This window comes from Lathyrus oleraceus, chromosome 6 (assembly GCF_024323335.1).
Source record: "Lathyrus oleraceus cultivar Zhongwan6 chromosome 6, CAAS_Psat_ZW6_1.0, whole genome shotgun sequence".
In the NCBI taxonomy this organism is placed as follows: Eukaryota; Viridiplantae; Streptophyta; class Magnoliopsida; order Fabales; family Fabaceae; genus Lathyrus; species Lathyrus oleraceus.
In genome coordinates, this window is record NC_066584.1 from 286298769 (window position 1) to 286315011 (window position 16243).

The window sequence follows — 16243 nt, forward strand, 5'->3', positions numbered from 1 at the left end:
GTAGTAGTTCAATTTGATAGTAGCAGCAACAACAACGTTAATAGATTGGTATCATCGTTAGTGATACGGTTAGCGGGCCCCATCCCGTATACATCCGATAGAGTTGTTCCTTACCACTATAATTCCACGATGGTGGAAAATGGATAAGAGGTTCCATTGCCTACGACAAATTCTGTTGTGAATATAGCCGATATTGCGAAGGTAACCAGTAGCGGTCGTGTATTTGGTCCAGTCTTTCTAAAAGAAGTGATAGAGGGTGTTTCAGTCGGTAAGAAAATGGATGTGCCTGCAGTGAACCCAGTTAGTGCTCCAACATGTCAGTCTGGTGAATCCAGCAAGCTAAAGCCTAACGATGATGATGAAGTGCTACGTTTGATCAAGAAGAGCGAGTTTAATATGGTGGAGCAGCTGCTCCAAACTCCTTCGAAGATTTCAGTGTTGTCTCTGATGATGAATTCTGAAGCGCATAGAGAAGAATTGCAAAGAGTGTTGGAGCAAACCTATGTTGAGCATGACGTGACTGTGGATCAATTTGACCATATTGTGGCTAACATTACTTCTTGCAACAATCTGAGTTTTTGTGATGAAGAGCTTCCCGAGGAAGGCAGAAATCACAATATGACACTACATATATCGATGAACTGCAAGGAGGAGGCATTGTCAAATGTGTTGGTTGATACCGGTTCCTCTCTGAATGTACTCCCGAAATCGACTATGTCCATATTATCCTACCAAGGTGCCCTAATGAGGTATATTGGGGTAATTGTCAAAGCGTTTAATGGTTCTCGCAAGACTGTCATAGGAAAAGTGGACCTTCTAGTGAAGATATGTCTGAGTGATTTTCAAATTACTTTTCAAGTAATGGATATCCACCCGACCTATAGTTGTTTGTTAGGAAGGCCATGGATCCATGAGTCTGGAGCTGTAATGTCTACTTTGCACCAGAAGTTGAAATTTGTGAAGAATGGCAAGCTTGTCATCGTTGGTGGAGAGAAGGCACCTTTGGTGAGCCACCTGTCATCTTTTTCGTACGTTGAAGTTGGGGAGGATGTTGGAACTCCGTTCCAAGCTATATCTATTGCTGAAGTACAGAAAAACGGGGCGCCCATGTCTTCTTTCAAGGTTGCTCAGAAAGCTATTGAAGCTGGCAGTATAGATAAGTGGGTCCGAATAGTAGAAGTCTGCGAGAACAAAAATAGAGCTGGATTAGGATTCCAGTGAGGACCGTCTAATGTCAAAGCTGAAAGAGTGCAACCGAGTTTCCGTAGCGGAGGGTTCATCCATAGTAATGAACAACACTCAGCTGATGTGATCGAAGGCGATGGAGATGAAGACTGCGCTAACTTTGTGACGCATGGCAAGACTTGCAACAATTGGGTTGCTGTTGATGTTCCTGTTATTGTCCACCGCTCTAAGTAATTTGTTTTTCATTTGTTTTAAGAAAAATCCTTCTCCTATGCCTAAGGGAGAAGTAAACATTGTTGGGCATTTCTCAATTATCATCAATAAAATGCAATTCTATTCATCCACATCTATGATGTTTTATTTTTACTTTTTGCTTTTCTGAAAATGGTAATCAGAAAAAACATAAATAAATAATAATTGTCCATCTGTATAATATTTGTTCACAATTCACTTCTCTAAAATCAAAATATCAAATCATTATGCAGGTTGGTTTCCAAACCCATTGAATACAATGATCTTACTCCCTCTCCAAACTTTGATTTCCCTGTGTTCGAGGATGAGGAAGAGATTGATGAAGAAGTGTCTGATGAATTATCTCATCTACTTGAGCACGAGGAAAAAACCATTCATCCATTTGAAGAAAAAATTAAGCTAGTCAACTTGGGTTCCAAAGATGATGTGAAGGAAGTCAAGATTCGGTCTCAGCTGTGTCCAGAAGTTAAGAAGGGGTTGATTGATCTTCTTCGAGAGTATTCAGATGTGTTTGCTTGGTCCTATCAAGACATGCCTGGTTTGGATTATGAGATTGTGGAGCATAGATTGTCGTTGAAGCCAGAATGCCCGCCAGTCAAGCAGAAATTGAGGAGGACTCACCCTGATATGGCAGTGAAGATCAAAGAAGAAGTGTAGAAGCAGATTGATGTTGGTTTTCTTGTTACCGCTAAGTATCCACAATGGGTGGCCAATATTGTGCATGTTCCTAAGAAGGACAGAAAAGTCTGTATGTGTGTTGATTATAGAGATTTGAACAAATCTAGTCCGAAAGATGATTTCTCTCTGTCACACATTGATATGTTGGTAGACAATACAACTAAATTCAAAGTCTTTTCGTTTATGGACGGATTTTCCGATTATAATCAGATTAAAATGGCACCCAAAGATATGGAGAAGACCACATTCATTACACCCTAGGGAACATTCTGTTATAAAGTGATGCCTTTCGGTTTAAAGAATGCTGATGCAACCTACCAGAGGGTAATGACCACTCTTTTTCATGATATGATGCATAAAGAGATTGGAGTTTATGTTGATGACATGATTTCCAAATCAAGTGATGAAAAAGAGCATGTTGAGCATTTGTTGAAGTTATTCCAGCGTTTGAGGAAGTATAAACTCCGTTCGAATCCCAATAAGTGTTCGTTCTTGTAAGTTGTTGGGCTTTATTATCAGCGAGAAGGGTATCGAAGTTGATCCCGCCAAGGTCAAAGAAATACAAGAGATGCATACGCCTAAAACTGAGAAGCAGGTCAGAGGTTTTCTTGGTCGCTTGAATTATATCTCAAGATTCATTTCGCATATGATTGCCACGTGTGCGCATATATTCAAGCTTCTTCAGAAAGATCAGTCTTGTGAATTGACCAAAGATTACCATAAAGCTTTGATTCTGTCACCGCCTGTTGAAGGAAGACCTTTGATCATGTATTTGACAGTGCTTGATGAGAGTATGGGTTGTGTTCTTGGTCAACAAGATGAAACTGGAAAGAAAGAATATGCAATTTACTACCTCAGTAATAAGTTCAGCGACTGTGAGACTCGGTATTCTATGCTTGAAAAGACTTGTTGCGCATTGGCTTGGGCTGTTAAGCGTCTGCGTCAATATATGTTGAACCATACCACTCGGTTGATATCCAAAATGGATCCAATAAAGTACATTTTTGAGAATCTTGCTTTAACTGGGAGGATTGCTCGTTGGCAGATGTTGTTATCCGAGTATGATATTGAATACCGAACTCAAAAAGCAATCAAAGGTAGTGTCTTGGATGACCATTTGGCTCACCAACCGATTGAAGATTATCAGTCAGTGCAGTATGGTTTTCTTGATGAAGAGATTTTGTACTTGAAAATGAAAGATTGTGATGAACCATTGCTTGAAGAAGGGCCACAACCTGGTTCCCGTTGGGGCATGTTATTTGATGGAGCTGTTAATCAGTATGGTAATGGCATTGGGGCAGTGATTATTACTCCCCAAGGCACTCATTTTCCATTTAGAGCTAGATTGACTTTCAAGTGTACGAACAACATGGCTAAGTATGAAGCTTGCATTATAGGGCTTGAAGAAGCCATTGATCTCAGAATCAAGTATCTTGACGTCTATGGAGATTCAGCTTTGGTTGTGAATCAAATCAAAAGTGAATGGGAGACGAATTAACCCGGTTTAATACCATATAGAGATTATGCGAGGAGGATTTCAACTTTATTTACAAAGGTTGAGTTTCATCATATCCCTCGAGATGAAAATCGGATGGCAGATGCTCTTGCAACGTTGGCTTCAATGATTATGGTGAAATTTTGGAATGAGGTTCTTAATTTGACTATGATGCATCTTGATAGGCCAGCTCATGTGTTTGCTATTGAAGAGGTCAAAGATGAGAAGCCGTGGTATTTTGATATCAAATGTTTCCTCCAAAGTCATATTTACTCGCCTGGGGCATCTTTGAGAGATAAGATGACTTTGAGAAGGTTAGCTGGCCATTTCTATCTGAACGGTGATGTGCTTTACAAGAGAAATTTTGATATGGTTTTCCTTAGATGTATGGATAGACACGAAGCAGACTTATTGATGACTGAAGTCCATGAAGGTTCCTTTGGTACTCATTCCAATGGACATGCTATGGCTAAGAAGATGTTAAGAGCAGGTTACTATTGGCTGACAATGGAATCTGACTATTGCAAGTTTGTGAAGAAATGCCACAAGTGTCAAATTTATACAGATAAAATTCATGTTCCTCCGAAACTATTAAATGTTATTTCCTCTCCATGGCCTTTCTCCATGTGGGGAATTGATATGATTGGTATGATTGAGCCTAAAGCTTCGAACGAACATTGTTTTATTCTGGTGGCTATTAACTACTTCACAAAATGGGTTGAAGCGGCATCATATGCGAATGTAACCAAGCAAGTTGTTGTGAGGTTTATCAAGAACCAAATTATATGTCGTTATGGTGTGCCAAGTAAGATCATTACTGATAATGGATCGAACTTGAATAATAATATGGTAGAAGCTCTTTGCAAAGACTTCAAGATTGCACATCATAATCCTTCCCTTTACAGACCTAAGATGAATGGGGCTATTGAAGCTGCAAACAAGAATATCAAGAAGATCATTCAGAAGATGGTTGTGACCTACAAGGATTGGCATGAGATGCTCCCATTTGCTTTGCATGGGTACCGTACATCCATCCTCACTTCAACAGGGGCAACCCCTTTCTCGCTTGTTTATGGTATGGAAGTTGTGCTCCCAGTAGAGGTTGAGATCCCATCATTACGTGTTTTGATCGAAGCCAAGTTGACTGAAGTTGAATGGTGTCAGATCAGATATGACCAGCTGAGTTTGATTGAAGAGAAGGGGTTGACTGCCATGTGTCATGGTCAGTTATACCAGCAGAGAATGAAGAAAGCTTTTGATAAGAAGGTCAGACCTCGCGTATTTAGAGAAGGTGACCTTGTGCTCAAGAAGATTTTATCTTTCAAGCCAGATGCTAGGGGCAAATGGACTCCTAATGATGAAGGCTCATTTGTTGTTAAGAGAGCCTTTTCAGGCAGTGCTTTGATTCTTACAACTATGGATGATGAAGGGTTCACTCGTCCTATGAATGTCAATGCAGTCAAGAAATACTTCGCCTAAAAAAAGAAAAGAACAACTCGCTAAGTTGAAAACCCGAAAGGGCGGCTTAGGCAAAATTGAGCGTCTTAGTGGATTGAAAACCCGAAAGGGCGATCCAGGCAAAAGTTAGAGACATAAAATAGAAAAGTTTATCCCGATAGATTGAGTATCCCACCTTGGGGAAATTTATGCAAAAATTAGGGATCTTGGCAAGTAATTGCACTCGGTTGATCTCCAGTCTGAGAACACTTTTGAGCAAGTCATCTGGTTCTGATTCGTCATCTTCAACCGAAGCCAAGAACACAGTGGATATTGAAGTTGGTAGAAGGATTAGTGACCATTGTATTCAATATAGCCCTTTTCCATGTAAATTACCATTTTTCAACTTTTGTAAAGATCTATGGAGTCTTGTCATTTACAGGCTACCATTCTATTAAATAAAGTTGAGCTTTTCATCTAATTGTTTCTACTCTTATTTATTTTTCAGCTAAATAGAATTAAGTTTTATGATGATCATTTTAAAATTGAATTTAAAAATCAAAAATCATCTTTCTTAAAATAATAAAAGCAATTACTTTTAAAGAGCAATCAATTTCATTAAGGAATATCAACAGCAGTCTGAGAACAGGTAAGTCCTAAAATACGAAGCATTGTTGGTCTTCCCCAAGCAGTTGGTTCAATAATTCAGTTTCCCCAGCTGAGTTTTATGATCGCCTCCCCAACTGAGTTGTAGGCGCATATTCTCAACAGTTTTCATAGATTCAGTACAAACTTGTATTTCCCTTAAGTCGCCATCAGAGTTCATCCCAGATCCCCACCATCATTGATTCTTGAACAGTACTTATGTTCCTCTGCAAGGTTGTCTCCCATTTTGGTATGGTGTGAACCTAAAATTCCCCACAGAGTCGATGATTCAAATCCTCAGCAGATCTGTTCTCTTTCCCCAGCCAGGTTCGAGCCTTTGAGATGGATGATTTATGTCCATCCCCAACCCTTTTTCTCCAGTCGATGCCTCTATCCTGTCGAGATTAGTCGAGTGTTGTATCGATGATTCATATCAATGACATTTGTATCCTTCGTGATTGTTTTCTCAGCATGATCATCAATCATATATACATATACATATACATTCATATACTTCATTATGCATTGTTATCACATTTGATTCCTTGTTCCTCTGTTATGGTGGTATCCTTTCCCCATGCAGATTTGGTACGTTTGTCCTCCCTCAATGGTAGAGTGTCAGCCCATTAAGCAGAAATAATTTAACCTTTCTCATTTCCCCACAAAGTTATTTCCTCATGGATGATTATTATTTCAACTTCCTCCCCGGTCGATTATCTGGATGGAACCACTCCCCCTGAGTTATATCCTCATTGGGTCGAGTCTTTGTTTGACAGTTTTCTTTCTAGCTCTTATCTAGATAGATACTTTTAGTCCCCTGAGAATCTATTACCCAGTAACTGGTAATATTCTTTTCAATTTTTGAGTACATTACTTTTGCCCAATACCCGGGAAATTTTAATTTACTTCCTTTTGTTATCCCCAGCGGATTCGTTTTGCGTTTCCCTAGGAAGTATATCCTTGATATGTTCATCCTAACCGATGACAAATATTCTTTCCTTTTGAGTCTATCCTTGATATGTTCATCCTAACTGGTGACAGATATTCTTTGTGGTTTTCTACCCTGGAAAAGCGTAGTTGTAATCCCTATTTGCTTTCCCCAGAGAGTTAACCCTTAATATGTTCATCCTAACCGATGACGGGTTTCCTACTCTTCCTTTGGTCTTATGCACAGTAACCAGTAGTTGTAAATCCTGCTTTCCCTTACAGAATCTATCCTTGATATGTTCATCTTCACCGGTGACGGATATTCTCTTGTTGGTATTCTATCCAATAACTGATAAATATAATTCCTATTTCTCCCCTTTGAGTCTATCCTTGATATGTTCATTTTAACCGATGATGGATATTCTCTTTTCGGTATTCTATCCAGTAACTGATAGATGTAATCCCTACTTTCCCCCGACAGTCTATCCTTGATATGTTCATCTTAGCTGATGACGGATATTCTTCCCTTTGAGTCTATCCTTTATATGTTCACTTTAACCAGTCATGCATATTCTCTTCCTTTGATCTTCTACCCAGTAACCGGTAGTTGTAAATCTCATTTGATATATTCTCCAACAGGTTGTTCTTGCCCATTAACCGGTAATGAATACACCTCTTGTTTTCCTCAGCGAGTCATCCTTGATATATTTACCCTAACCGGTAACGTATGTCCTCCCTGTCAGATTATGTTATCTCCTTACCCAGTAACCGGTAATAGATGATATATTTCTGGTACTCCTATGTTGAAGATCATTCTTCCCTAGTTGAGTTTGATTCAGGCAGTTCAGTTTTATTCTGATATACATGTTTCTCATGTGGATTTTCCTTTTATCCCCGGCTGAGTCCTTCTATTGATTTATTTTCATGGAATCCTCTTATGTCTCCTGCAGTTTTTAAGTCGTAGTCTGTCCTACGCACAACTCCCCCCCCCCCCCCCCAAAGTCTCTGTCTCCCTAGTGAGTTTTCCTTATGGAATGCATTATGCCCCTGCGGACTTTCAATCTCTCTGATTTCTTTTTCTTTGTGGAAATATTTTTCCCACAAAGATTCCTTTTCAATATTTCATACCATATGCATCATGAGGTCTCTTAGGGATCAAAATTTGTTTCTACTATTGTTATTTAAGTCCATTCTACTGAGTCGATACAAAAATTTTAACCTTCATCTCCTCAGCTAGAACATCCTTAAATAGGGGCAGCTGTAAGACCCCAATTTTGACCCTAAGATCCCTCATGCTATCTCATCATATGCATTGGCATTGGGATCACACCTTGGCATCCTCCTTACCCATCATTCATTGGGTTTGCATTGGGAGAGATCACCAAGCACATTTTGATTGTATCATACTTTATTTTTCATTATTTACTAACCAAAATACCAAAAATATATCAATGTATAGTTTGTTGCTTTTGTAGGTAGTGTGTATGCCCACCTATGCTCTATCAAGCTCATATCTAGGGTTTGAGACCCTCAATGCAAGGAGCACAATCAAGAATTGGTTCACATTGGCTCTAAGCATCATATATGGATCCCCATGATCTTCACATATCATTTTGATCAAGAAATCATCAAGAGTTTGGAGTTTGTTTACCTTGGAAACCCTAATTCATCTAGGTATCTTGTATGACTTATTCAACAAGTTTCTTCAAAAATTGATCAAATATTTCAAGGGATACTTCACCTTACATCATCTTATGCATATATGATCCTCCATGAGTCCCAAAAATCAAGATAATGTCAAGCTAGCAAGATGGTTCATGGTAGTTGACCAGAGAAAGTCAACTGGTCAAAATTGGGGTTCCCTAGACCATATCTCCTTCAATTTTTGTCATATTGATCACACTGAATTACACCGTGTTTTTGAATCGGATTTCACATGTTTATTAGGACTTTATTATCATTTTGTTTGTATTATGCTCTCTTTTCTCTTATTTTCAGATATTTAGCACTTTCAGACTCTTTTGGAAGAAACGAAGCAAAAAGACCTAATATTAGGGTTTTTCAGCGAAATTACACACATGGCGTTGCACATGGCGGCCGCTATAGGAGAAGCCATGAGTCATCAACCCTCAACTAGGAGGTAACCGCCACGTTCCCATGATCCACCCCATTTACACACATGACGGGCGCCATGAAGGGATGGCGGGCGCCACCTTTGGAAGTCACGTTCCCACTAAGGGGAAGTTAGAGGGCACCATGGTCTTTACAAGCTGCTGAAATCCTCTATAAATAGTTCGTTCCATTTCACTTTCAAATCATCCAACTTAGTTTTACAACACTAAGCATATATTTATCATTTGTAATAGCGATAATCCGTCACATCGGGGGGTTATCGCACCTTAGTGAGATTGAGTTGGGTCACTTCGAGTTGTTGTCGTCTTTAGCTTCAGGAGTCGGAGGTTTATTTTTGTACCAGATTTAAAGCCCTCCATTTGGAGCAGGTTCTATTTATCGCTTTATTTATTTATTTATTTCCCGCATCGCTTTTATTTTATTTATTTCCCGCATCGCTTTTATTTTATTTATTTCCCGCATCGCTTTTACTTTATTTATTTTCCCGCACTCGCTTTACTTTATTTATTTTCCGCACTCGCTTTACTTTATTTATTTTCTGCACTCGCTTTATTTTATTTATTTTCCGCACTCGCTTTACTTTATTTATTTTTCACACTCGCTTTACTTTATTTATTTTCACGCACTCGCTTTACTTTATTTATTTTCCCGCACTCGCTTTACTTTATTTATTTTCCCGCACTCGCTTTACTTTATTTATTTTACGCACTTTACTCGCTCTTTACGCCTCACATTCTAAAACAAACTTTTCATCATGATTAACATCGTTGTGTTTGTTTGTGTTACCATGTCTGGCTAAATCTTTTAAATGTTAGAATGTAAGGATCGCGGTTAAAGTAATGTTTCACATATTGAATCTGTAGAAATACTTCAAGGCTGTTTTGATTTTTAACTTGAGTTTTGTAAAACAAACTTGGTTAGTTTTAATTATTCGAGGAGTGCGAAAGCACCCTGGCTTAGTAACTAGGAATTTTTATGACTTTAAGGAAAAACTATTTTTGAAACTGTTTTCGGACGCGTTGGTAGATTTAAAATCAGGAAACTCCTTGGGTAAACTTTCCAAATCAAAATCACTTTTCAACTAAGTTTACGAGTCTCATTTCTTAAAAATAGGTTTATTACTTTAGCGTTTTGCGCACCTTTTATAAGTGATAATAAAAGGCCTTAATTTAAGGGTAAACTCGGTTCTGAATACACGAAAGCGACAGTTCCTGTTAAATGGGTTCTTTTCAAGAGTAGAAAATATTGCCTCATAAGTAGTTCTATTTAGACAATCGAAACATCACTTAACTGACGTGAAATACATTCAACCTGTCTTACCTGCATTTATTATTTACCGTTATTTTGCAAACCTAATATCTCTTTTATACCGTCTTAGATAAACACCGTGATGATAGTAATCGATAGATTGACGATTGCTCTCTGTGGGATCGATATTCTTTTATATTACTTTGACGTAATTCGTGCACTTGCGAATAAACACGATCAAGTTTTTGGCGCCGTTTCCGGGGACCAACTTCGTCAAATTTTGTACCCTGTTATTACACCGTATAGACTAAGGCATTATTAGCCGGTAAATGCGAAGAACCCGTAGTACCGGAAATTTAGTAGATCCTTTAGCGGAACCCGAACGTTATACTCGTACACGCCTCTTACTCATCCGAATTAAGAAAGCTATGGCCGAGAATCGCGATAGGAGACCTCTTAAGGAATACGCCCAACCCTTTGATGAGGAACCTAGTTCGAGTATAGTAAACCCCCTTATTCCTGCTAACAATTCGAACTAAAACCGTCTTTGTTACAATTAGTGCAACAGAACCAATACGCGGGTCTCGCTACTGAGAACCCGAATCAACATTTAAAAGTTTTTATCCAACTAGCCGACACCTTTAAATCTAACGGCGCTTCACCCGATGCGATCTGTTTAAGATTATTTCCTTTCTCCCTCAGGGATAGAGCACGTTCATGGCTAGATTCACTTCCAGCTAATTCAATAACTACCTGGGAAGACCTTAGGAGAGTATTCCTTTCTAGATATTTCCCCCTAGTAAGTCTGTTGTTCTTTGAAACCAAATAAGTAGATTTACTCAAAACCAAGGAGAATTGCTTTTCGAAACTTGGGAGAGATATAAAGAGCTATTAAGAGTCTGTCCACACCATGGCCTAGAACAATGGTTGATCGTTCATACCTTCTACACTGGACTCCATTATAACATCAAGATGAGCATCGACGCCGCCGCAGGTGGTGCGCTGATGAACAAACCTTATCTAGAAGCTTGTGACCTAATTGAGGATATGGCCCAAAACCATTACCAATGGGGAACTGAACGAGCATCAATAGAGAAAAAGGAGACCCAAGGTGGAATACATGAGGTAAGCTCTCTAGACATGATGCATGCGAAAATGGACGCTTTAGCCCTTAGGATCGAACATACGTCTATAAACACTAACACCATAGCAGTAGTCCACACAGAGTGCGAACTCTGTGGATCTAAAGGACACGAATCGGCAGAGTGTAACCTTTTGAACGACCTGAACACCGACCAAGTGAATTACGCCCAAGGTAACCCATTTTCAAACACTTACAATCATGGATGGAAGAATCATCCGAATTTCTCCTATAAAAACCAGAACCCTATCCAAAATCATGCACCTCAGAGACCGCAAGGTTATCAAGCCCAAAAACCAAACCAACCTATGCAAGTCGTGCCCCTGAAGTCTAACCTTGAGAAAATCATGGAGAGCTTTATATCGGGCCAGACTCAGCAAAATAAAGAATTCCTAAACCAGAACATTCACGTAAACGAACTTATAACGCAATTAGGAACCAAGGTTGATCAGATAATCACTCACAACAAGATGCTTGAAACCCAGATCTCACAGGTAGCACAAAACCAAGCCCCACAAACTACACCTGGAGGCCAACTCCTTAGACAACCTCAACCAAACCCTCGAGGGCAAGCTAACGCTATCTCGTTACAAAGTAGGACCGCTTACGAAGGGCCTCATAACTCAGTAATGAGCGAGTCCAGAACTTCTATACCTGCCAACCAAGAAGGTGAAGCCAAAGATAAAACTTACAAACCACCACCCCCGTACAAACCACCAATCCCATATCCGCAAAGACTTAAACAAACCAAAATTAACAACCAATACCAAAAATTTATAAAAGTGATAGAAAAACTTCATGTAGAGATTCCTTTCACGGAAGCTATCACCCAAATTCCGTCTTACGCCAAATTTCTCAAAGACATCTTAACCAACAAGCGTAGGCTTGACGATCCAAAACTCTTGGAATGCAACTTTATTTCCGAGGATAAACTCGCTAAGAAGGAGAAAGACCCTGGTAGTTTTTCTATACCTTGCATTTTAGGGAGTCATGTGATCGATAAAGCTTTCCTAGACTTAGGCGCTAGTGTGAGTTTAATGCCCTTAGCTGTCTGTAAAAGGTTAAACCTAGGAGAATTGCAACCAACTAAGATGTCCCTTCAATTAGCCGATAGGTCTGTTAAGTATCCTGTAGGCATTTTAGAAGACATCCCAGTTAGGATCAGACAACTTTATATCCCAACAGACTTTGTGGTCATGGATTTCAAAGAAGACGAAGAAATCCTTATCCTTTTAGGTAGACCATTCTTATCAAGAACCGGAGCTATAATAGATGTTAAAAGAAGGAAATTAACCTTCAAAGTAGGGGATGAAAAGATCGAGTTCATTCTTTCGAAATTCCTGATGGCACCAATTCTAGGAGACGTATGTTATGCGAACAATATCATAGATGAGTGCATAAGAGAATTCGATCAAGGAGAACCTAAGATCGAACCGTTTTCAAACCCGAATGAAAAGGATGACGAGCTAGAGGAAACGGAACCTCACGAATGTCTGGATATTACTCCAGACCCTTCACCTAATTCTCAAAAACCAGCCCAAGAACTTAAGGAACTACCCAAGAACCTAAGATATGAGTTCTTGGATGAAGAAATGAATCGCCCAGTAATAGTTAGTGCCACCTTAAACCAAGACGAGACGAATCGACTCTTGAACGTTTTAAGAAGATACCCCTATGCCTTAGGGTACAACATCTCTGATCTAAAAGGTATAAGCCCATCCGTGTGTATGCACAGAATCTCGCTAGAGGAGGATTCAAAACCTTCCAGAGAACATCAGAGAAGGATCAACCCTGTGATGAGCGAGGTAGTAAAGAAGGAAGTCCTTAAACTACTGGAAGTTGGTATAATCTATCAGATTTCTGATAGTAAGTGGGTAAGTCCTCTACACGTGGTACCCAAGAAGGGAGGCATCACAGTTGTAAATAACGAGAAGGGAGAGCATGTCGCTAAACGCATAGAAGGTGGATGGTGTATGTGCATAGATTATAGGAAGCTCAATAAGGCGACTAGGAAAGACCATTTCCCCCTTCCATTCATAGATCAAATGCTTGAGCGTCTTGCCAGACACTCTTACTTTTGTTATCTTGATGGATATTCTGGATTTTTCCAAATACCTATACACCCCGAGGATCAAGAGAAAACAATCTTTATATGTCCTTACGGAACGTTTGCTTACAGACGAATGCCGTTTGGACTCTGTAATGCGCCAGCTACTTTCCAACGTTGTATGATGTTAATCTTCGCAGATTATCTCAACGAAATCATGGAAGTATTCATGGGCGACTTCTCGGTGTATGGATTAGACTTTGAAGACTGCCTTATTAACCTTGAGAAAATCCTAGAGAGATACGTAGAAGTTAACCTTGTGTTAAACTGGGAGAAGTGTCACTTTATGGTTAAAGAAGGCATAGTGTTAGGACATATAATATCTGAAAGGGGAATTGAGGTTGATAAAGCAAAGATAGAAGTTATAGAAAACCTTAACCCTCCTAAGACAGTTAGAGAAGTCCGTAGTTTCCTTGGACACGCCGGTTTCTACCGACGCTTCATAAAAGACTTCTCTAAAATAACAAAACCCCTGATCGGCCTTCTGATGAAAGACATTGAATTCATTTTCGATGAAATATGTATCGAAGCCTTTAACCGTTTAAAACAAGCATTAATTTCAGCACCCATTCTACAAACTCCAGATTGGACTAAACCCTTCGAAATAATGTGTGATGCTAGCGATTTCGCTATAGGAGCTGTTTTAGGGCAAAGAAAAGATAAGAAACTACACGTAATATATTCCGCTAGTAGAACCCTAGATGCCGCTCAATTAAATTATACAACAACAGAGAAGGAACTCCTAGTTGTAGTTTTCGCAATCGATAAATTTAGGTCTTATCTTGTAGGATCTAAGATTATAGTCTATACAGACCATGCAGCTATCCGTTACCTTCTAAGCAAAAAGGATGCAAAACCTAGATTACTTAGGTGGATCCTTTTGCTACAAGAATTCGACTTAGACATTAGAGACAAAAAAGGAACAGAAAACATAGTTGCTGACCATCTTTCCAGATTAGAGCATTTAAAGCCAGATCATTTACCTATAAATGATGAATTCACCTATGACAGACTGATAGATAAGATAGATATCGCTCCCCTTGAACCTGATAGAGACAACCTTGGGACAATTTCAGAAATTAGTAGAGTACCATGGTACGCTGATTTTGTGAACTATCTAGCTGCTGATATCATACCACCCGACCTCAACTATCAACAAAAGAAGAAATTCTTTAAAGATATAAGACACTTCTATTGGGACGAACCACTCCTTTTCAAAAGAGGAACTGATAACATATTTCGACGTTACGTCCCAGAGGAAGAAGTCAGAAACATCATAGAACATTGTCACTCTTCACCCTATGGTGGACATTCAAGCACATCCAAGACATACGCTAAGATCCTGCAAGCTGGTCTTTATTGGCCGACATTATGGCGTGATGACCATGCTTATATTGTCTGATGTGACCGATGCAAGCGCGCTGGAAACATCTCAAGACGTGACGAAATGCCTTTGAAGAACATCCAAGAAGTAGAACTATTTGACGTTTGGGGTATTGATTTCATGGGACCTTTTCCTTCTTCATTGGAAACAAGTACATTTTGATAGCAATTGACTATGTGTCCAAATGGATAGAAGTTATCACCGCACCCACCAACGACACAAGAGTAGTCATCAAGATGTTCAAGAATAATATCTTTCCCAGATTTGGAGTTCCACGACTTGTCATAAGTAATGGTGGATCACATTTTATATCCAGGATATTTAATAAACTCTTAAGGAAATATGAAGTAAAACACAGAGTAGCAATACCATATCACCCCCAGACTAATGGTCAAGTGGAAGTATCTAACAGGGAGATTAAGCAGATCTTGGAGAAAACTGTATCAATATCTAGAAAAGATTGGTTTGAAAAGCTAACAGAAGCATTGTGGGCTTACAGAACTGCTTATAAAACCCCTATTGGAACTACACCATACCAATTGGTCTACAGGAAGTCATGCCACTTACCTTTTGAACTCAAGCACAAGGCATATTGGGCCATAAAGACCCTAAATTTGGATTACCTAGCATCTGGCAAGAAGCGAATCCTTGATATTCACAAATTGGAGGAACTCCGCCAGAACGCTTACGAGAATGTCGTTATATACAAAGAGAGAACCAAAGCTTGGCACGACAAAAGGATTGTGAAAAGGAATTTAATATAGGAGACTCTGTTCTCCTCTTCAATTCGAGATTACGTCTTTTTCCAAGTAAGTTGCGTTCGAGATGGACAGGCCCCTTTGAGGTGTCAAAAATCCTAAAATCTGGAGCAGTTGAAATCCGGAACAACTCCTGTAATCAATTCGTGGTAAATGGATAAAGATTGAAGCAATACCAAGGAGGTGACATACCCACAGAATGTCATGACCAAACTCTGACCGACCCTCCAGTTCCTACCTCTAACATATAAAGTTCGAGTCGTCAAGCTAACGACGTTAAACAAGCACTGCACGGGAGGCAACCCATGATTTCTTTTCCTTTACTTTTTACTATTTCAATTTACATTTTTATTTGTTTATATATATATATATATATATATATATACACACACACACACCTATGTGGAGACTAACAGTTATAATATTTGCGATTTCAGGTGTCCTTTGTTTCTAATCTAACTTTTCAAGAATGGAGAATATCGACACCATGCCAATAATTTTTCGTGGCCCAGTTCAAGAACAGCGCTACGCCATGCTTCCACAGCGCCCAATGCTGCCCACCAGATATCCCGACTCGAGCTGCATGGAGGCATTAGGCATTGAGCCTAGTGTCAGGCATTTGTGCGATCACTTGCAGTGGGATGAATACACTGATGCTATGCACGTGACTTACAGGAACCTGACTTTGGAGTTCCTGAGCTCGCTTATCTACGAGCCTTATGTTGGTCACACCAGTGATGGAGGATACATTAACTTCAGGTTGTTTAGGGCAGAATACACCTTCAACCACAGGCGTTTCGGTGACTTTCTTGGTTTTCAGACTGCCTATGATGCTTCATCTGAGCTCCCCATG

General features: G+C 39.5%; 1 non-coding gene across 1 annotated transcript; it reads right to left on the minus strand.

The window, feature by feature from the left end:
- Positions 1-10810: 10810 nt before the first annotated feature.
- Positions 10811-10917, minus strand: LOC127099458 (small nucleolar RNA R71). The gene has a single exon (XR_007793956.1). It is a non-coding gene; the product is annotated as a small nucleolar RNA R71 (small nucleolar RNA).
- Positions 10918-16243: the final 5326 nt, after the last annotated feature.